This window comes from Schistocerca nitens, chromosome 9 (genome assembly GCF_023898315.1).
Source record: "Schistocerca nitens isolate TAMUIC-IGC-003100 chromosome 9, iqSchNite1.1, whole genome shotgun sequence".
Taxonomy (NCBI): Eukaryota; Metazoa; Arthropoda; class Insecta; order Orthoptera; family Acrididae; genus Schistocerca; species Schistocerca nitens.
The window spans coordinates 278,044,797-278,063,942 of NC_064622.1; positions in this window are offsets into that span (position 1 = coordinate 278,044,797).

The following is a 19,146-nucleotide window of genomic DNA, read 5'->3' on the forward strand; positions in this document are numbered from 1 at the left end:
ACGACATGTTTTGTTGTTGAGAAAGGGGACGAGTAGTGTGCGTGAACAGAATTAATGAATGACGGTAGTCAGTGGCAAATGTAGTGCACTGAATTCTACACGCTGAAAACAGCGTGGTGGCTTGTATCGCCATCGTCTTGACTTTAAGGAGGAAGCCACTAAATTACTTGGACTGCCAATACCTATGAAGATACTGATAATGCTGGGAGTGAGTTATCCATCAAGCCGCAAGCAACGTAACTTCTCTGCAGCTCTACAGCTAATTTGTATAAGTCAGTGCGATCTCTGGATTTTGGTGTGATTACAAGTGAATACATTACTAAAATGTACTGGTATTTGAGACTGTGATTTTTAGTACTTCACTCTTCCTTTTTCCATCTATAAATTTACAGGATAGAATATTGTAATGCATATCAAAATGAAATAATCTATTGTCACAGAATTCTAACTGAAGACCACGTTATCGTCTGATAGGCAACAAGATTATTTTATTAAAAAACGCGGTCTTCCTGCAAAAATGGATAAAGTGATCGTGAGTTTGAGTGAAGTAAATTCAAGTGGAATTAACTGGCAGGTCCTTAATTAATCAGTGGAAAGTTTGGGGCTTCGGATAGATTTAATATGAATTTTGCAAAATACTAAATAGAAATTTGAGTAGATATTCTCATGTTCGTTCTTACGAGGGCATGCTGAATAAAAATGGCTCTGAGTACTTGGGACTTAACTGCTGAGGTCATCAGTCCCCTAGAACTTAGAACTACTTAAACCTAACTAACCTAAGGACATCACACACATCCATGCCCGAGGCAGGATTCGAACCTGTGACCGTAGCGCCTAGAACCGCTCGGCAACTCCGGCCGGCCATGCTGAATAGTAATACACTATGGGATCAAAAGTATCCGGACACCTGGCTGGAAATGACTTACAAGTTCGTGGCGGCCTCCATCGGTAATGCTGCTTCAAATGGCTCTAAGCACTATGGGACTTAACATCTGAGGTCATCAGTCCCCTAGACCTAGAACTATTTAAACCTAACTAACCTAAGGACATCACACACATCCGTGCCCGAGACAAGATCTGGACCTGCGACCGTAGCAGGTGCGCGGTTCCGGACGTCCACAGCGGCCGGCGGTAATGCTGCAATTCAATATGGTGTTGGCCCACCTTTAACCTTGATGACAGCTTCCACTCTCGCAGGCATACGTTCAGTCAGGCGCTGGAAGGTTTCTTCCGGAATGGCAGCACATTCTTCACGGAGTGCTGCATTGAGGGGAGGTATCGGTCGGTCGGAGAGGCCTAGCACGAAGTCGGCGTTCCAAAACATCCCTAAAGTGTTCTACAGGATTCAGGTCAGGATTCTGTGCAGGTCAGTCCATTACAGATATGTTATTGTCGTGTAACCAATCCGCCACAGGCCGTGCATTATTAACAGGTGCTCGATCGTGTTGAAAGATGCAATCGCCATCCCCGAATGCTCTTCAACAGTGGGAAGCAAGAAGGTGCTTAAAACATCAGTGTAGGCCTCTGCGGTGATAGTGCCACGCAAAACAACAACATGAAAAACACGACCACACCATAACACCACCGCCTCCGAATTTTGCTGTTGCCACTACACACGATGGCAGATGACGTTCACCGGGCATTCTCCAAAGCTACACCGTGCCATCGGATCGCCACATTGTGTACCGTGACTCGTCACTCCACACAATGCTTTTACACTGTTCAATCGTCCAATGTTTACGCTCCTTACACGAAACGAGGCGTCGTTTGGCATTTACCAGCGTGGTGTGTTGCTTATGATCAGCCGCTCGACCATGAAATCCAAGTTTTCTCACCTCCCGCCAAACTGTCATAGTACTTGCAGTGGATCCTGATGCAGTTTGGAATTCCTGTCTGATGGTCTGGATAGATGTCTGCCTATTACACATTACGACCCTCTTCAACTGTCGGTGGTCTCTGTCAGTCAGCAGACTATGTCGGCCTGTACGCTTTTGTGCTGTACGTGTCCCTTCACGTTTCCACTTCACTATCACATCGTAAACAGTGGACTTAGGGATGTTTAGGAAAGTGGAAATCTCGCGTACAGACGAATGACACAAGTGACACCGAATCACCTGATCACGTTCGAAGTCCGTGAGTTCCACGGAGCGCCCCATTCTGCTCTCTCACGATGTTCAAATGGCTCTGAGCACTATGGGACTTAACAGCTATGGTCATCAGTCCCCTAGAACTTAGAACTACTTAAACCTAACACAACACCCAGTCATCACGAGACAGAGAAAATCCCTGACCCCGCCGGGAACCGAACCCGGGACCCCGTGCTCGGGAAGCGAGAACGCTACCGCGAGACCACGAGTTGCGGACTCTCTCCCGATGTCTAATGACTACTGAGGTCGCTGATATGGAGTACCTGGCAGTAGGTGGCAGCGCAATGCATCTAATATGAAAAACGTATGTTTTTGGGTGGGTCTGGATACTTTTGATCACATATTGTACCTCCGAATTTTTAAGTGAAAACTTGCAAATCTTTTTAAATAAAACGAACGGTGTTAAAATGCTACATCTTTATTCTTCATCCTATGCATTTATTTATCAGTATTGTCACCCTGACAACGAACACATTTCTCCCAACGAGTGACCAGTTTGTTTATGCCGCCATTGTAGAGTGTTTTACTTTGTTGAGGGAGCTACAACCTCACCTCTGCTTGCACCACCTTATCACTATCAATGTGAAGCGTCGAAGATGTTCTTTAAGTTTTTTAAACAGATGAAAATCAGTTGGAGTTAAGTTGATACTGTATGGAGGATGGTCCTTGACAGTGAAACCAGTGCAACGGATTGTCACGAATGTCGCGATGCCCGTGTGTGGTCTGGCGTTGTCGTCCTGAAGGAGAGCGTGCTCTTCGAATTCAAAATTCGATTACAGCACGCTGTTTCTCACGCACCGGCACAGTCGCACTACACACAGGTATGTCACACGCTACAATTCAGAGGCCTCTGGCGGCAGACGGCAGAAGAATAAAGATGTACAACGTTAATAACGTTTGTTTTATTTGAAAAAACTTTAAGAGTTCCACATAAAAAATACGGAGGCAGTACTTTTCAGCACGCCCTCGCAAATTACCACTATTGGCATTAAAATTCATTTTAAATGACCACTGATTTCATCTCAAGTTATAGATAATATATAAATTTGGATGTGAATGCCATCACAGTCACATGTTAGTACTACATTGATTACAAAATATTTTCTTTATTATATCACTTGTGAATTTTCACAACCTTCCGCGAACCATGGACCTCGCCGAGATGGGGTGGCTTGCGTGCCTCAACTCCACAGATAGCCGTGCCGCAGGTGCTACCATAACGGAGGGGTGTTTATGAAGAGGTCAAACGAACTTGTGATTCCTGAAGAGGCAAGTGTCTTTTTAGCAGCTGCAGGGGTAGCAGCCTGGGTGACAGACCAGACCTTGTAACATTAACCGATATGTTCTTATGTGCTGGCATTGCGAACGGAGGAAAGCAAGGGGAAACTACTGTAGTGATTTTTCCCTCAAGGTAATGGTTAATGATGACGGAATCCTCTAGGGTAAAATATTCCGGAGGCATAATAGTCTATGCGCTTCAGTCTGGAACCGCGCGACCGCTGTGGTCGCGGGTTCGGACCCTGCCTCGGGCATGGATGTTTGTGATGTCCTTAGGTTAGTTAGGTTTAACTAGTTCTAAGTTCTAGGGGACTAATGACCGCAGCAGTTGAGTCCCATAGTGCTCAGGGCCATTTGAACCATTTTGAACCATTTGAACCATAATAGTCCCCATTCGGATGTCTGGGCGGGGACTGGTCAAGAGGATGTCGTCATCAGGAAAAACAAAACTTGCAATCTTCAGGGCGGAACGAGGAATGTTAATCCGGCAGGTAGTTTACAGAATTTAAAAACGGGAATGGACAGAATGAAGTTATGTATAGTGGGGATTTGTGAAGTGGTGCAACAGAAATAACAGGACTTGTGGCCAGTTCGTTACAGGGTTATCAACACAGAAACAAACAGGTGTAATGCAGAACTAGGCCCAGTAATTGATAAGCGAACTGGAATGCGGATAAGCTCCAATGAACAGTATCGCGGACGCGTAATTGTAGCCAAGATAGGCACTAAGCCAACACCCATCACAGCAGTATAAGATTACGTGCCAACTAGCTCTGGAGATGATGAGATATAGCAAAGCAATCAAATAATTAATGGAGATAAAAATTTAGTTTTGTTTGGTGACTTTAATTCAGTAGAAAAAGACAGAGAGGGAAAAAGTGGTAGGTGAAAATGGACTGGAGGGAAGGAATGAAAGAGGAAGCCTCCAGGTAGATTCCTGCACCGAGTATAATTTAATCATTACTAACACTTGGCTTAAGAATCGTGAAAGAAGACATTGCACGTGGAAGAGACCTGGAGACTTTACTGGTTTCAGATTCGTTCTAAAATGGCAAAACAGAGATTCCGAAACCATATTTAGCATTGTAAAAATTTACGGGGGCAGATGCGGACTCGGGTCATAACTTATTGGTTATGAACTGCAGAGCAAAACTGAAGAAGTTGCGAAAAAGATAGGATGTTAAGGAGATAAGTCCTGGAGAAATTGAAAAGCAGTGAAATTGCAAAAATGATAAGATGTTAAGGGGATGAGTCCTGGATAAATCGAAAGGCAGCAGAGGATCACATCAATAAAAATACAAGACCTAATAGAAATACCTGCGTAACCCAAGTGATACTGCCGGCCGCGGTGGCCGTGCGGTTCTGGCGCTGCAGTCCGGAACCGCGGGGCTGCTACGGTCGCAGGTTCGAATCCTGCCTCGGGCATGGGTGTGTGTGCTGCCCTTAGGTTAGTTAGGTTTAAGTAGTTCTAAGTTCTAGGGGACTTATGACCTAAGATGTTGAGTCCCATAGTGCTCAGAGCCATTTGAACCATTTGAACCCAAGTGATACTGAATCTAATTGAAAAAACTAGAAAATATAAAAATGCAGTTAATGAAGCAATGAAAGTCTATACGTATAAAAAAATATCCGTCTAAAAAATGAGATTGATAGGGAGTGCAAAACGCTAAGCTAGAATGGATAGAGGACAAATGCAAACCTGAGGATTCATGCACAACTAGAGGAAAGGTAGACGCTTCCTATACGAAAATTAAAGACAAGCAGCCATATGAATATCAAGGGCTCAGACGACAAGAACGTACCCAGTAAAGAGGGGAAAACTGAAAGGTGGAAGGATTACATAGAGGGTTTACATAAGGGGGACAATCTTGAAAGATATACATACATCAAAAAACGTTTTGTAGCAATCCAGATCCCAGAACTCCTGAAGATAGACGTTGTATCACAGACACAGTCCCTTTGACTGTTCAGAGATGTCACTAAAACCGCCCAAAGATGTAAACAACCGTGCATGAGCAGCGCCTGTTAGACGGAAGGGATCCGACAGCCGATCAGTTCCAGTCATTCCACCAGGAAGGAGGTACACGGCTCGTGTTGTCTGTAGTTCAACCATGCCTAGACGGTCAATACCGTGGTTCGAACGCGTCCGCATTGTTACTGGGTGCCAGGAAGGGCTCTCAACAAGGGAAGTGTCCTGGCATCTCGGAGTGAACCAAAGTGATGTTGTTCGGACACGGAGGAGATACAGAGAGACAGGAACTGTTAATGACATGCCTCGCTCAGGCCGCCCTAGGGCTACTACTGCAGTGGATGACCGCTATCTACTGATTATGGCTCGGAGGAACCCTGACAACAACGCCACCATGTTGAATAATGTTTTTCGTGCAGCCACAGGAAGTCGTGTTACGACTCCAATTGTGCGCAATAGGCTGCATGATGCGAAACTTCACTCCCGACGTCCATGGCGAGATCCATTTTTGCAACCACGACACATGCAGCGCGCTACAGATGGGCCCAACACATGGCGAATCGATTTCTCAGGACTGGCATCACGTTCTCTTCACCGATGCGTGTCGCATATGCCTTCAAGCAGACAATCGATGGAGACGTGTTTGGAGGCAACCTGGTCAGGCTGAACGCCTTAGACACACTGTCCAGCGATTGCAGCAAGGTGGAGGTTCCCTGCTGTTTTGGGGTGGTATTATGTGGGGCTGACGTACGCCGCTGGTGGTCATGGAAGGCGCCGAAACGGCTGTACGATACCTGAATGCCATCCTTCGACCGATAGAGCAACCATATCGGTAGCATTTGGCGAGGCATTCGTCTTCATGGATGGCAACCAATCTGAGGGGGTCTACGCCGAATCGCCGTTGAGGAGTGGGACAATCTACAACCAACAGTGCCTTGATGAACTTGTGGATAGTATGCGACGACGATTACAGGCATGCATCAATGCAAGAGGACATGCTACTGGGTATTAGAGGTACCGGTGTGTACAGCAATCTGGACCACCACCTCTGAAGGTCTCGCTCTATGGTGATACAGCATGCAACGTGTGGCTTTCATGACCAATAAAAAGGGCGGAAATGATGTATATGTTGATTTCTATTCCAATTTTCTGTACAGGTTCCGGTGTAAGATGGCAAGAACTATGGTTCAAATGGCTCTGAGCACTATGGGACTAAACATCTGTGGTCATCAGTCCCCTAGAACTTAGAACTACTTAAACCTAACTAACCTAAGGACATTACGCACATCCATGCCCGAGGCAGGATTCGAACCTGCGACCGTAGCAGTCGCGCTGTTCCGGACTGAGCGCCTAGAACCACTAGGCAAGAACTATGCCCCTTACATGAAGTCATTAAAGATCACCTAACTCACGTTGAGCGAACAGTAGGGCTGAGCGAAAAATGACTGACAAGGCACAATGCATCTTGTAGAGGGTATAGTATGGACGTATTGGAATAATTAATGTCGGGTGATGGTTTTAAAGTAATTCACATGACATGAAAAATTTGTGGAAATGAGTCAATTTACTGGACGCTAGTTTACCCGAGGTAAGCATTTAGAGTTGACGGTGGCCGGCTGGGGAACGGCGAAGGGAAGTGACAATAGGCAGCTTATGGCAGCTGAAGCTCTGAGAAAGCAGTAACGCGGCACGGCCTCCAGCCGCCTTAAGATGAGTGACAGTGAGTGGGTGGTTGACCCCGACTCCATGTTGGTGTACCGGGAAACAGACGGAGAACTTGTACGCCTGTTGATATATGTCCGTCGTCGCATTTTCTGTGAAACATGCGAGAAAGCCGCGCAAAGCTACGGTGGAGCAGTCAACAGAGGTCAAAATATGCGTGTTCATGACTATAGCAACTTCACGCTGAATTCACGGTCCGCAGAGCCTGAAGTAAATCAGGTGAAGAGCGACAGCATGAAATACGCCGGCCTCCGATGGGAACGTAGGACCACAGAATTTGAACTACTCTCCTGGGAGTCAGAATTCCGGAAAAATTGGTGTTTGTGCAGACGCTAACCTTGATGGGTGGCCTGGGAGGAGCGAAATAGAAGAAGTTGAGAGGAAGGGAAATATTGTGGGAATTTGTTCACTTCCCAGAGCAGGCATTGGTCGGCGCTGGGAAGCGACGCATAATTAATGCTACTTGCGCTGCAATTGGCGTAAGTGATTTTGCTGGAAGGGAAACCGAGGCGAAGAGCGGACTGTGAGAAGTCTCGGTAGAGGTCTTCCGTTCCCAGCTTGCCTAGAGTGCGGACGTGGCGTTCTTGACTCAGCTTGCCTAGGGTGCGGACGTGGCGTTCTTGACTCAGCTTGCCTGAGAAAGAGTGAGCATCTCTGCAGTTTAGGACTTAGCAAAGGGAACGATTGAGCTTGGAGATAGGAAGTTTTGGTTCAGTTATGTACTGAGCAAGACAGCTAGAAGTGAATAGACGAGCGCAGCCTTGCAGCACCACGAGGTCGGCCGACGTCCACACAACGACGCAGCTCCGCCACGCTGTATTCGGTGATATTGCGCCCGCTCCGGCCGCTGATTAATTTGTTGTGTCACGTCGGCAAAGTTTCCACGAGTGTTTCATGGGCCGTGTATTGTAGAATTCTTCTCGCACTTCGCATTACACCTGGGTTAGTTGATAGGAATTACTTTTGAGTATTGCGCTTTAGTCCACGCAAACGCAATTTATTACCACTGCCTGATAGGAGAGCCTTGTAATGTCATGATTGAAGGTCTTGAGTTAAAATAAATTTGTGCTAATCGACTGCATCTATTTTGTCAAGTAGTTGAAATCCCACGTCACTTTCTTAATTAATTTTATGTTCAACATTTGCATCTGGTGTTCAATAATTGAATATAACATCAATGTGCACCCCTTTTTAATTAAAAGTGATCAATTCTGAATAAATTATTGTCAACACTGCCACTGCAGTTCAATCAGGAGTCACAGGGCCATATTACTTTTTTGCGTTATCCGATATTGTGGCAGTTTTGTACCCTCTGTTGATCTGTTAGTCAATTAGTTGGGGTGAACACACGCCAAAACCAGCTAAGTGACGGATGGGGTGTTACACCGGAACTCTCTGAACCGAGGTGGTGCAAAACCTTTTTTTATAGAAATAGAAGAGGAAGTAGGAGAAGAGGTGATGGGAGATACAGTACTGCGAGAAGAATTTTACGGAGCATTAAAAGCCCTACGTGTAACAAGAACCTCGAAGTGGACGACATTGCTTCAGAATTAGTGAGATACTTGAGAGAGTTGGCCATAACAAAATTATTCCACCTGCTGCGCAAGATATAAGAGACAGGCGAAATACCACCAGACTTCAAAAAGTTTGCAATAATTAGAATTCTAAAGGAGTCAGTTGCTAACAGTTGTGAATACTACCGAACAATCCGTTTAATAATTCATGGTTGCTAAATGGAACGTGGGAACACGTGGCCCTACGACTTATCTTAGAAGATAGTTCGAAGGAAAACAAAACTACGTTTATACCATTTGTAGAGTTAGAAAAAGCTTTTAACAGTTTGGAATGGACTACACTCTCTGGAATGCAGAAGTCAGCAGGGATAAAATACAGGAAGCGAAAAGTTATTCATATGTTATACAGAAATCAGACTGCATTTATAACCGTCGAAGGTTGGGAAAGAGAAGCAATGTTATGAGGAAGGAGTGAAACAGAACTGTAGACTGTCCCTGATGTTATTCAATCTGTAAACTGAGCATTCAGTGAAGGAAAGCAAATCAAAACTTGGAGAGGGTATTAAAATTCAGAGAGAAGAAATAAAAATTTTGAGGTTTGCCGACAACATTCAACATTCTGTCAGAAGCGGCAAAGGGTTTGGAAGAGCAGTTGAATGGAATTGATAATGTCTTGAAGGGAGATTCTAAGACGAACATCAAAGAAAGAAAATCGAGGGTAATGGAATGTAGGTGAACGAAATAAGTTGAGCGTACGGGAATTAGTAAAACAGTACATTAAAACTAGTCGATGAGTTTACCTATTTGGGCTACAAAATAACTGATCATGATAGAAGAATGAAAGATATAAAATACATACCGGCTATAGCACGAAACTCATTTCTGTAAAAGAGGAATTTTAAAAAATATAATGTAAATTTAATTGTCTTTTCTGAGGTCATTTGTATGGAGTGTGGTCTTTTATGGAAGTGAAACATGGATAATAGCCAGCTGAGACGAAGAGAGAGTAGAAGCTTTTGAAATTTTGTGCTGTAGAAGTCTGCTGAAGACAAGAAGGTTAAATCGTATCACAAATGAGAAGTTATGAATCGAACTTGGGAAATAAGAAATTTATGGCTCAACTTGACTAAAAGAAGGGATCGGTTGATAGGGTCCATTTTGAAGCATCAAGCAATTGTCAGTTTGGTAACAGAAGGAGGCGTGCGTGGTTGTAGGCGGAGACCATGGTTTGAACAAAGTAAGCAGATTGAAATAGGTGTAGGTAGTGGTAGTTATGCAAAGCTGAAGAGGCTTGCACAGGATAGACTAACATGGAGAGCTGAATTACAGTAGTTTTCGGACTGAAGACCACAACAACAACATGAATTTTCCATTTTTATATATTTTGTACAAGCTTAATGATAATGTAGTGTGCATGAGAGCGTGTATGAATGCTTTTTCTGTAGTTACGTTAAGTTCTCTACTTCATCAACATGGTGTACATAGCACTCGTTTTAAATCAAGCAACACACTGAATGCCGCTACCGTCTGTTATAATTTTACGTGACTATGTAGCAAATTATGACTTCAGCATTAATCCCCTGAAAATATACCCCATTTGCATGGAATTCGACCCATCATAGAAAAACAGTGCGACCTGTCTTCAGTTAATGAAATACTGAGCAAAATTTCATAACGCAATGGAGAATTAAAGAAAGATAAGTTGCACCCATGTTCGTCATGCGTCCAGATATAACCTGTCAGTTCAAATGCGTAGGAAAGTGCCTGCTGTGCGAGTGCAACTGCAATTTGTATGTTCTAACGCCAAACGAAATGAAAATGAAATTACTATGAAATGAATACCCTTAGCTGCATATAGGCGTTGATATAAGTCAACAGGCATTGATATAAGTCAACAGGGACAGTTGAAAATGTGTTCCCCGGCGGGGACTCGAAGCCGGGATCTCCTGCTTACATGGCAGACGCTCTATCCATCTTTTTTTATTATTTATTATTTTTTAGTTGATTTCATTTTGTTCTGTATCGTTTTTTGAATTTGTTCAGGGAGGACGTCCGATGACACCCGTTCAGGTTCTTCGTTGGTCCATTCACTCAGTTTTTTTTATTACAGAGGGTAGCTAACCCTCTGACCGAACATGCTGAGTTACCGTGCCAGCCTCCATCAGAGCCACCGAGGACACATCTACATCTACATGATTACTCTGCAATTCACATTTAAGTGCTTGGCAGAGGGTTCATCGAACCACAATCATACTATCTCTCTACCATTCCACACCCTTTCGATGTCCTCCGTCAATCCCACCTGGTAAGGATCCCACCCCGTGCAGCAATATTCTAACAGAGGACGACCGAGTGTAGTGTAAGCTGTCTCTTTAGTGGACTTGTTGCATTTTCTAAGTGTTCCGCCAATGACACGCAACCTTTGGCTCGCCTTCCCCACAATATTATCTATGTGGTCTTTCCAACTGAAGTTGTTCGTAATTTTAACACCCAGGTACTCAGTTGAATTGACAGCCTTGAGAATTGTACTATTTATCGAGTAATCGATTTCCAACGGATTTTTTTTTGAACTCATGTGGATCACCTCATACTTTTCGTTATTTAGCGTCAACTGCCACCTGCCACACCATACAGCAATCGCTTTGCAACTGATACGGGTTTTCGGATGATCTTACTAGACGGTGAATTACAGCATCATCTGCGAACAACCTAAGAGAACTGCTCAGATTGTCACCCAGGTCATTTATATAGATCAGGAACAGCAGAGGTCCCAGGACGCTTCCCTGGGGAACACCTGATATCACTTCAATTTTACTCGATGATTTGCCGTCTATTACTACGAACTGCGACCGGTCCTGACAGGAAATCACGAATCCAGTCGCACAACTGAGACGATACCCTATAGGCCCGCAGCTTAATTAGAAGTCGCTTGTGAGGAACGGTGTCAAAAGCTTTCCGCAAATCTAGAAATACGGAATCAACTTGAGATTCCCTGTCGATAGTGCGACTATGGCACGCCTCCAGTGAGACACACACTCGCAACTTATTGTCCTGCAATATATTCATAGTGTTCTGTCCATCATACTCATTACTCCCGGCTTTACCGCCGATTCCCGTAAGAGTTCGGGCACTGTTTGTGCATCCGCACAGAAGAAGATAGTCAAATGGCCGGTGAGCCTTAACATTTTCAACTGACTTATATCAACGCCTGTATGCAATTAAGGGTATTCTTTTCATGGTAATTTCATTCTAACGAGATGCATGGTCACCGATGGTATCTGTTCTTTCGGACATGTCCGAAAGAACCGATACAATCTACATACACTCCTGGAAATTGAAATAAGAACACCGTGAATTCATTGTCCCAGGAAGGGGAAACTTTATTGACACATTCCTGGGGTCAGATACATCACATGATCACACTGACAGAACCACAGGCACATAGACACAGGCAACAGAGCATGCACAATGTCGGCACTAGTACAGTGTATATCCACCTTTCGCAGCAATGCAGGCTGCTATTCTCCCATGGAGACGATCGTAGAGATGCTGGATGTAGTCCTGTGGACCGGCTTGCCATGCCATTTCCACCTGGCGCCTCAGTTGGACCAGCGTTCGTGCTGGACGTGCAGACCGCGTGAGACGACGCTTCATCCAATCCCAAACATGCTCAATGGGGGACAGATCTGGAGATCTTGCTGGCCAGGGTAGTTGACTTACACCTTCTAGAGCACGTTGGGTGGCACGGGATACATGCGGACATGCATTGTCCTGTTGGAACAGCAAGTTCCGTTGCCGGTCTAGGAATGGTAGAACGATGGGTTCGATGACGGTTTGGATGTACCGTGCACTATTCAGTGTCCCCTCGACGATCACCAGTGGTGTACGGACAGTGTAGGAGATCGCTCCCCACACCATGATGCCGGGTGTTGGCCCTGTGTGCCTCGGTCGTATGCAGTCCTGATTGTGGCGCTCACCTGCACGGCGCCAAACACGCATACGACCATCATTGACACCAAGGCAGAAGCGACTCTCATCGCTGAAGACGACACGTCTCCATTCGTCCCTCCATTCACGCCTGTCGCGACACCACTGGAGGCGGGCTGCACGATGTTGGGGCGTGAGCGGAAGACGGCCTAACGGTGTGCGGGACCGTAGCCCAGCTTCATGGAGACGGTTGCGAATGGTCCTCGCCGATACCCCAGGAGCAACAGTGTCCCTAATTTGTTGGGAAGTGGCGGTGCGGTCCCCTACGGCACTGCGTAGGATCCTACGGTCTTGGCGTGCATCCGTGCGTCGCTGCGGTCCGGTCCCAGGTCGACGGGCACGTGCACCTTCCGCCGACCACTGGCGACAACATCGATGTACTGTGGAGACCTCACGCCCCACGTGTTGAGCAATTCGGCGGTGCGTCCACCCGGCCTCCCGCATGCCCACTATACGCCCTCGCTCAAAGTCCGTCAACTGCACATACGGTTCACGTCCACGCTGTCGCGGCATGCTACCAGTGTTAAAGACTGCGATGGAGCTCCGTATGCCACGGCAAACTGGCTGACACTGACGGCGGCGGTGCACAAATGCTGCGCAGCTAGCGCCATTCGACGGCCAACACCGCGGTTCCTGGTGTGTCCGCTGTGCCGTGCGTGTGATCATTGCTTGTACAGCCCTCTCGCAGTGTCCGGAGCAAGTATGGCGGGTCTGACACACCGGTGTCAATGTGTTCTTTTTTCCATTTCCAGGAGTGTATATGAAAAGAAAATGTTTCACTCAAATACAGAATTACGATTTATTCATTGCCGTAGCAAGTGTCTTTGAAATTCTCCGTTATTCGCTCTTACCTCATTCGGTTGAAAATTGCATATAAAAGAAGAAAATATTATGTCTCCTGAAGGCGGTTTAGTTTTAGTACGTTGTGATCGCGCTTCGTGCTAGTATGATCAAAGGATAAGTGAGCATATCTGACAATGAACATGAACATTTGTAGGACTGAAAAGTAAGTCCAGGAGGAAAATAATTTGCGAGTGATTTTCAATTGACACGAAAATTCAGGTACAGCAGATACAAATGTCCTCTCAGGGGCCACGTAGACGTACAATATAACACATTCGCAAAATAACTCCATATGCATTATAATACACGTAATACAATTTAGAGAGCGGAAAGATAGAGTGACGGACGATGTACGTTACCTGATCCAAAGTAGACGGACACCCCTATGTAAGGTCGAATTGAGCACTAGAGGTCACAGAAGGCGGACCTGCCACTATTAAACAAGGAATATTGTGATGCCAGTAGAGAAAAAGTATCAGCAGAATAGATCGATCACAAGAGCTTAGTGTCTTCGAACGTGGGCTAGTCACTGGATGTCATCTGAGTACCAGATCGATAAGGGATGTTTAAACCCCTCTAAAACTGTCCAAGTCGACTGTTGGTGATGTGAAACGCAGTAGAAGCGCGAAAGAAAACCACAGCTAAACGAAGAAAGGGAGATCTCGTGTAGTGAAGGACAGAGACCATTGAGAATTGCGGACAGTGGTATAAAATCGCATTAAATCACCGGAAAGAATCATTCGTGCATATCAAAGCGCTACCAGGGCTCCATCTAGTGCAGTGGCTGTGCTTAGAGAGATAAAAAGAATGGGGTACTCTGCCGGCCGGAGTGGCCGTGCGGTTCTGGGCGCTACAGTCTGGAACCGAGCGACCGCTACGGTCGCAGGTTCGAATCCCGCCTCGGGCATGGATGTGAGTGATGTCCTTAGGTTAGTTAGGTTTAATTAGTTCTAAGTTCTAGGCGACTGATGACTTCAGAAGTTAAGTCGCATAGTGCTCAGAGCCATTTGAATGGGGTACTCTGGTCAAGCAGCTTCTCAGAAGCCACATATTTCGGTAGTCATTGGTAAGCGACGTTACAGCTGGTGAAAGAGCGTGACACTGGACAGTCCATGACTGGAAATGAGTGATTTGGAGCGATAAATGAAACCATACCCTGCCGCAATCCGATGGAAGTGTTTGGGCTTGGTGAATGCCTGGAGAACGATGTTGTTGTTCTTGTGGTCTTCAGTCCAGAGAATGGTTTGATGCAGCTCTCCATGCTACTCTATTCTGTGCAAGCCTTTTCATCTCCGAATAACTCCTGCAACCTACATACTTCTGAATCTGCTTAGTGTACTCATGTCTTGGTCTCCCTCTACGATTTTTAACCTCCACACTCTCCTCCAATGCTAAACTGGTGATCCCTCAATGCCTCAGAACGTGTTCTACCAACCTATTCCTCTTCGTAGTCAAGTTGTGCCACAAATTCCTCTTCTCCCCAATTCTATTCAGTGCCTCCTCATTAGTTACGGGATCTACCCGTCTGATCTTCAATGTTCTTCAGTAGCACCACATTTCGAATGCTTCTCTTCTCTTCTTGTCTACACTGTTTATCGTCCAAGCTTCACTTCCATACATGGCTGCAACCAATACAAATACTTCCATGAAAGACTTCCTAACGCTTAAATCTATACTCGATGTTAGCAAATGTTTCTTCTTCAGAAACGCTTTCCTTGCCATTGCCAGTCTACATTTTACATCCTCTACAATTCGACAATCATCAGTTATTTTGCTCCTCAAATAGCAAAACTCATCTACTTTAAGCGTCTCATTTCCTAATCTAATTTCCTCAGCATCACCCGACTTAATTCGACTACATCCCATTATCCTCATTTTGCTTTTGCTGATGTTCATCTTATAGCCTCCTTTCAAGACACTGTCCATTCCATTCAACTGCTCTTCCAAGTCCTTCGCTGTCTCTGACAGAATTACAATGTCCCGGCAAACCTCGAAGTTTTTATTTCTTCTCCAGGAACTTTAATTCCTACTCCAAATTCTTCTTTTGTTTCCTTTGTTGCTTGTTCAATATACAGATTGAATAATATCGTGGATAGGCTACAACCCTGTCTCACTCCCTTCTCAACCACTGCTTCCCTTTCGTGTCCCTCGACTCTTATAACTGCCATCTGGTTTCTGTACAGATTGTAAATAGCCTTTTGTTCCCTGTATTTTACCCCTGCCACCTTCAGAATTTGAAAGAGAGTATTCCAGTCAACATTGTAAGAAGCACGACAGTTGTGTCTTATGACAATGCACTCTTTCGTAGAGCACCATCTTTGAGGCTACGGTTTGATTAGATTAGTTTAGATTAGATTAGTACTTGTTCCATAGATCATGAATACGACACTTCGTAATGATGTGGAACGTGTCAGGTTAATAAAAAGTGTCTATACAAGATATTACATTACACAAAATATTACATGGTACTTAATGTTATTATTTTTTTTTGGTGGAGGTGGGGAAATTACCCACTTACTATATCCAAAAATTCATCTAATGAGTAGAAGGAGTTGCCATTCAGAAATTCTTTTAATTTCCTTTTAAATGCTATATGGCTATCTGTCAGACTTTTGATGCTCTTAGGTAAGTGACCAAAGACTTTTGCGGCAGCATAATTTACCCCCTTCTAAAAGCCAAAGATAGATTTAACCTTGAGTAGAGAAAATCATCCTTTCTCCTAGTGTTGTAGCCATGTACACTGCTATTACTTTTGAATTCGTTCGGATTGTTAATAAGAAATTTCATAAGTGAATATACATATATATATATATATACTCCTGGAAATTGAAATAAGAACACCGTGAATTCATTGTCCCAGGAAGGGGAAACTTTATTGACACATTCCTGGGGTCAGATACATCACATGATCACACTGACAGAACCACAGGCACATAGACACAGGCAACAGAGCATGCACAATGTCGGCACTAGTACAGTGTATATCCACCTTTCGCAGCAATGCAGGCTGCTATTCTCCCATGGAGACGATCGTAGAGATGCTGGATGTAGTCCTGTGGAACGGCTTGCCATGCCATTTCCACCTGGCGCCTCAGTTGGACCAGCGTTCGTGCTGGACGTGCAGACCGCGTGAGATGACGCTTCATCCAGTCCCAAACATGCTCAATGGGGGACAGATCTGGAGATCTTGCTGGCCAGGGTAGTTGACTTACACCTTCTAGAGCACGTTGGGTGGCACGGGATACATGCGGACGTGCATTGTCCTGTTGGAACAGCAAGTTCCCTTGCCGGTCTAGGAATGGTAGAACGATGGGTTCGATGACGGTTTGGATGTACCGTGCACTATTCAGTGTCCCCTCGACGATCACCAGTGGTGTACGGACAGTGTAGGAGATCGCTCCCCACACCATGATGCCGGGTGTTGGCCCTGTGTGCCTCGGTCGTATGCAGTCCTGATTGTGGCGCTCACCTGCACGGTGCCAAACACGCATACGACCATCATTGGCACCAAGGCAGAAGCGACTCTCATCGCTGAAGACGACACGTCTCCATTCGTCCCTCCATTCACGCCTGTCGCGACACCACTGGAGGCGGGCTGCGCGATGTTGGGGCGTGAGCGGAAGACGGCCTAACGGTGTGCGGGACCGTAGCCCAGCTTCATGGAGACGGTTGCGAATGGTCCTCGCCGATACCCCAGGAGCAACAGTGTCCCTAATTTGCTGGGAAGTGGCGGTGCGGTCCCCTACGGCACTGCGTAGGATCCTACGGTCTTGGCGTGCATCCGTGCGTCGCTGCGGTCCGGTCCCAGGTCGACGGGCACGTGCACCTTCCGCCGACCACTGGCGACAACATCGATGTACTGTGGAGACCTCACGCCCCACGTGTTGAGCAATTCGGCGGTACGTCCACCCGGCCTCCCGCATGCCCACTATACGCCCTCGCTCAAAGTCCGTCAACTGCACATACGGTTCACGTCCACGCTGTCGCGGCATGCTACCAGTGTTAAAGACTGCGATGGAGCTCCGTATGCCACGGCAAACTGGCTGACACTGACGGCGGCGGTGCACAAATGCTGCGCAGCTAGCGCCATTCGACGGCCAACACCGCGGTTCCTGGTGTGTCCGCTGTGCCGTGCGTGTGATCATTGCTTGTACAGCCCTCTCGCAGTGTCCGGAGCAAGTATGGTGGGTCTGGCACACCGGTGTCAATGTGTTCTTTTTTCCATTTCCAGGAGTATATATATATATATATATATATATATATATATATATATATATATATATATATTGTGCGGCTACAGTGGAGATCCCTAGCTCTCTCTCTCTCTCTCTCTCTCTCTATATATATATATATATATATATATATATATATATATATATATATATATTGTGCGGCTACAGTGGAGATCCCTAGCTCATTAATTAAGTGTTTGCAGGATGATCTTGGATGAGCTCCAGCAATTATTCTGATTACACGCTTTTGTGCAATGAACACTCTTTTACTCAATGATGAGTTACCCCAGAATATAATGCCATACGAAGGCAGAGAATGAAAATAGGCATGGTAAGCTAATTTACTAAAATTTGCAATGACCCTAATAGCATAAGTAGCTGAACTCAAACGTTTCAGCAGATCTTCAGTGTGATTTTTCCAGTTCAACCCCTCATCAATGCATACACCTAGAAATTTTGAATATTCTACCTTAGCTACCGATTTCTGGTCGAAGTCTATATTTATTAATGGTGTCATTTCATTTACAGTGTGGAACTGTATATACTGCGTTTTGTCAAAGTTTAATAAGAGCCCATTTGCAGAGAACCACTTAAACATTGTTTACAATTTCATCACTTAATTCTTGTCTGTTGGGTATGATAGCTATACTTGTATCATCGATAAAAAGTACCAGCTTTGCATCTTTGTGAATATAGAATGGCAAGTCATTAATATATATTAAGAACAGCAGAGGACCCAAGACCGAACCTTGCGGCACCCCATGCTTGATTGTTCCCCAGTTTGAGAAGACACCAGTTTTTTGCATATTATGTGAACTGCTTATTTCAACTTTCTGCACTCTTCCAGTTAGGCATGATTTAAACCATTTGAGCGCTGTCCCATTCATACCACAGTACTTGAGCTTATCTAGAAGTATTCCATGATTTATACAATCAAAAGCCTTTGAGAGGCTAGACAATTCCTGGAATTGACAGGCTTGCTGAGAGTCCCGATCTGAACACAATGGAACATCTTCGAGATGAGCTAGAACGTCGACTTCGCTCCAGATTGCAGAGTCCAACATCACTACCTTATCTGATTTCAGCTGTTGAGGAAGAACAGGCTGCCATTACTCCACAAGCATTCAGACACCTCACTGGAATTGTACCAGAAGACTTCAAATCGTCATAAATGGGAAGGATGGACACTCCCCACAGTAATGCCCATAATGTGTGTGTGGATACATTTGATCTGATAGAGTACACCCTCAGAAGACTCACTGAAAACCACGTATTGATCCTCACTTGTCCAAAGAAGGACGCGATTTAGACAAAGACTTAACCTCGCTTACATGGATACACAGTTGCTAAAGCAAGTCCCACAGCAGCACTCGAAAGATTATGTAATATGGAATCACGTCAATGCTACATGTGAGAGCAATGATCTAACCAGTAATATTAGATTCTGCAGCTTG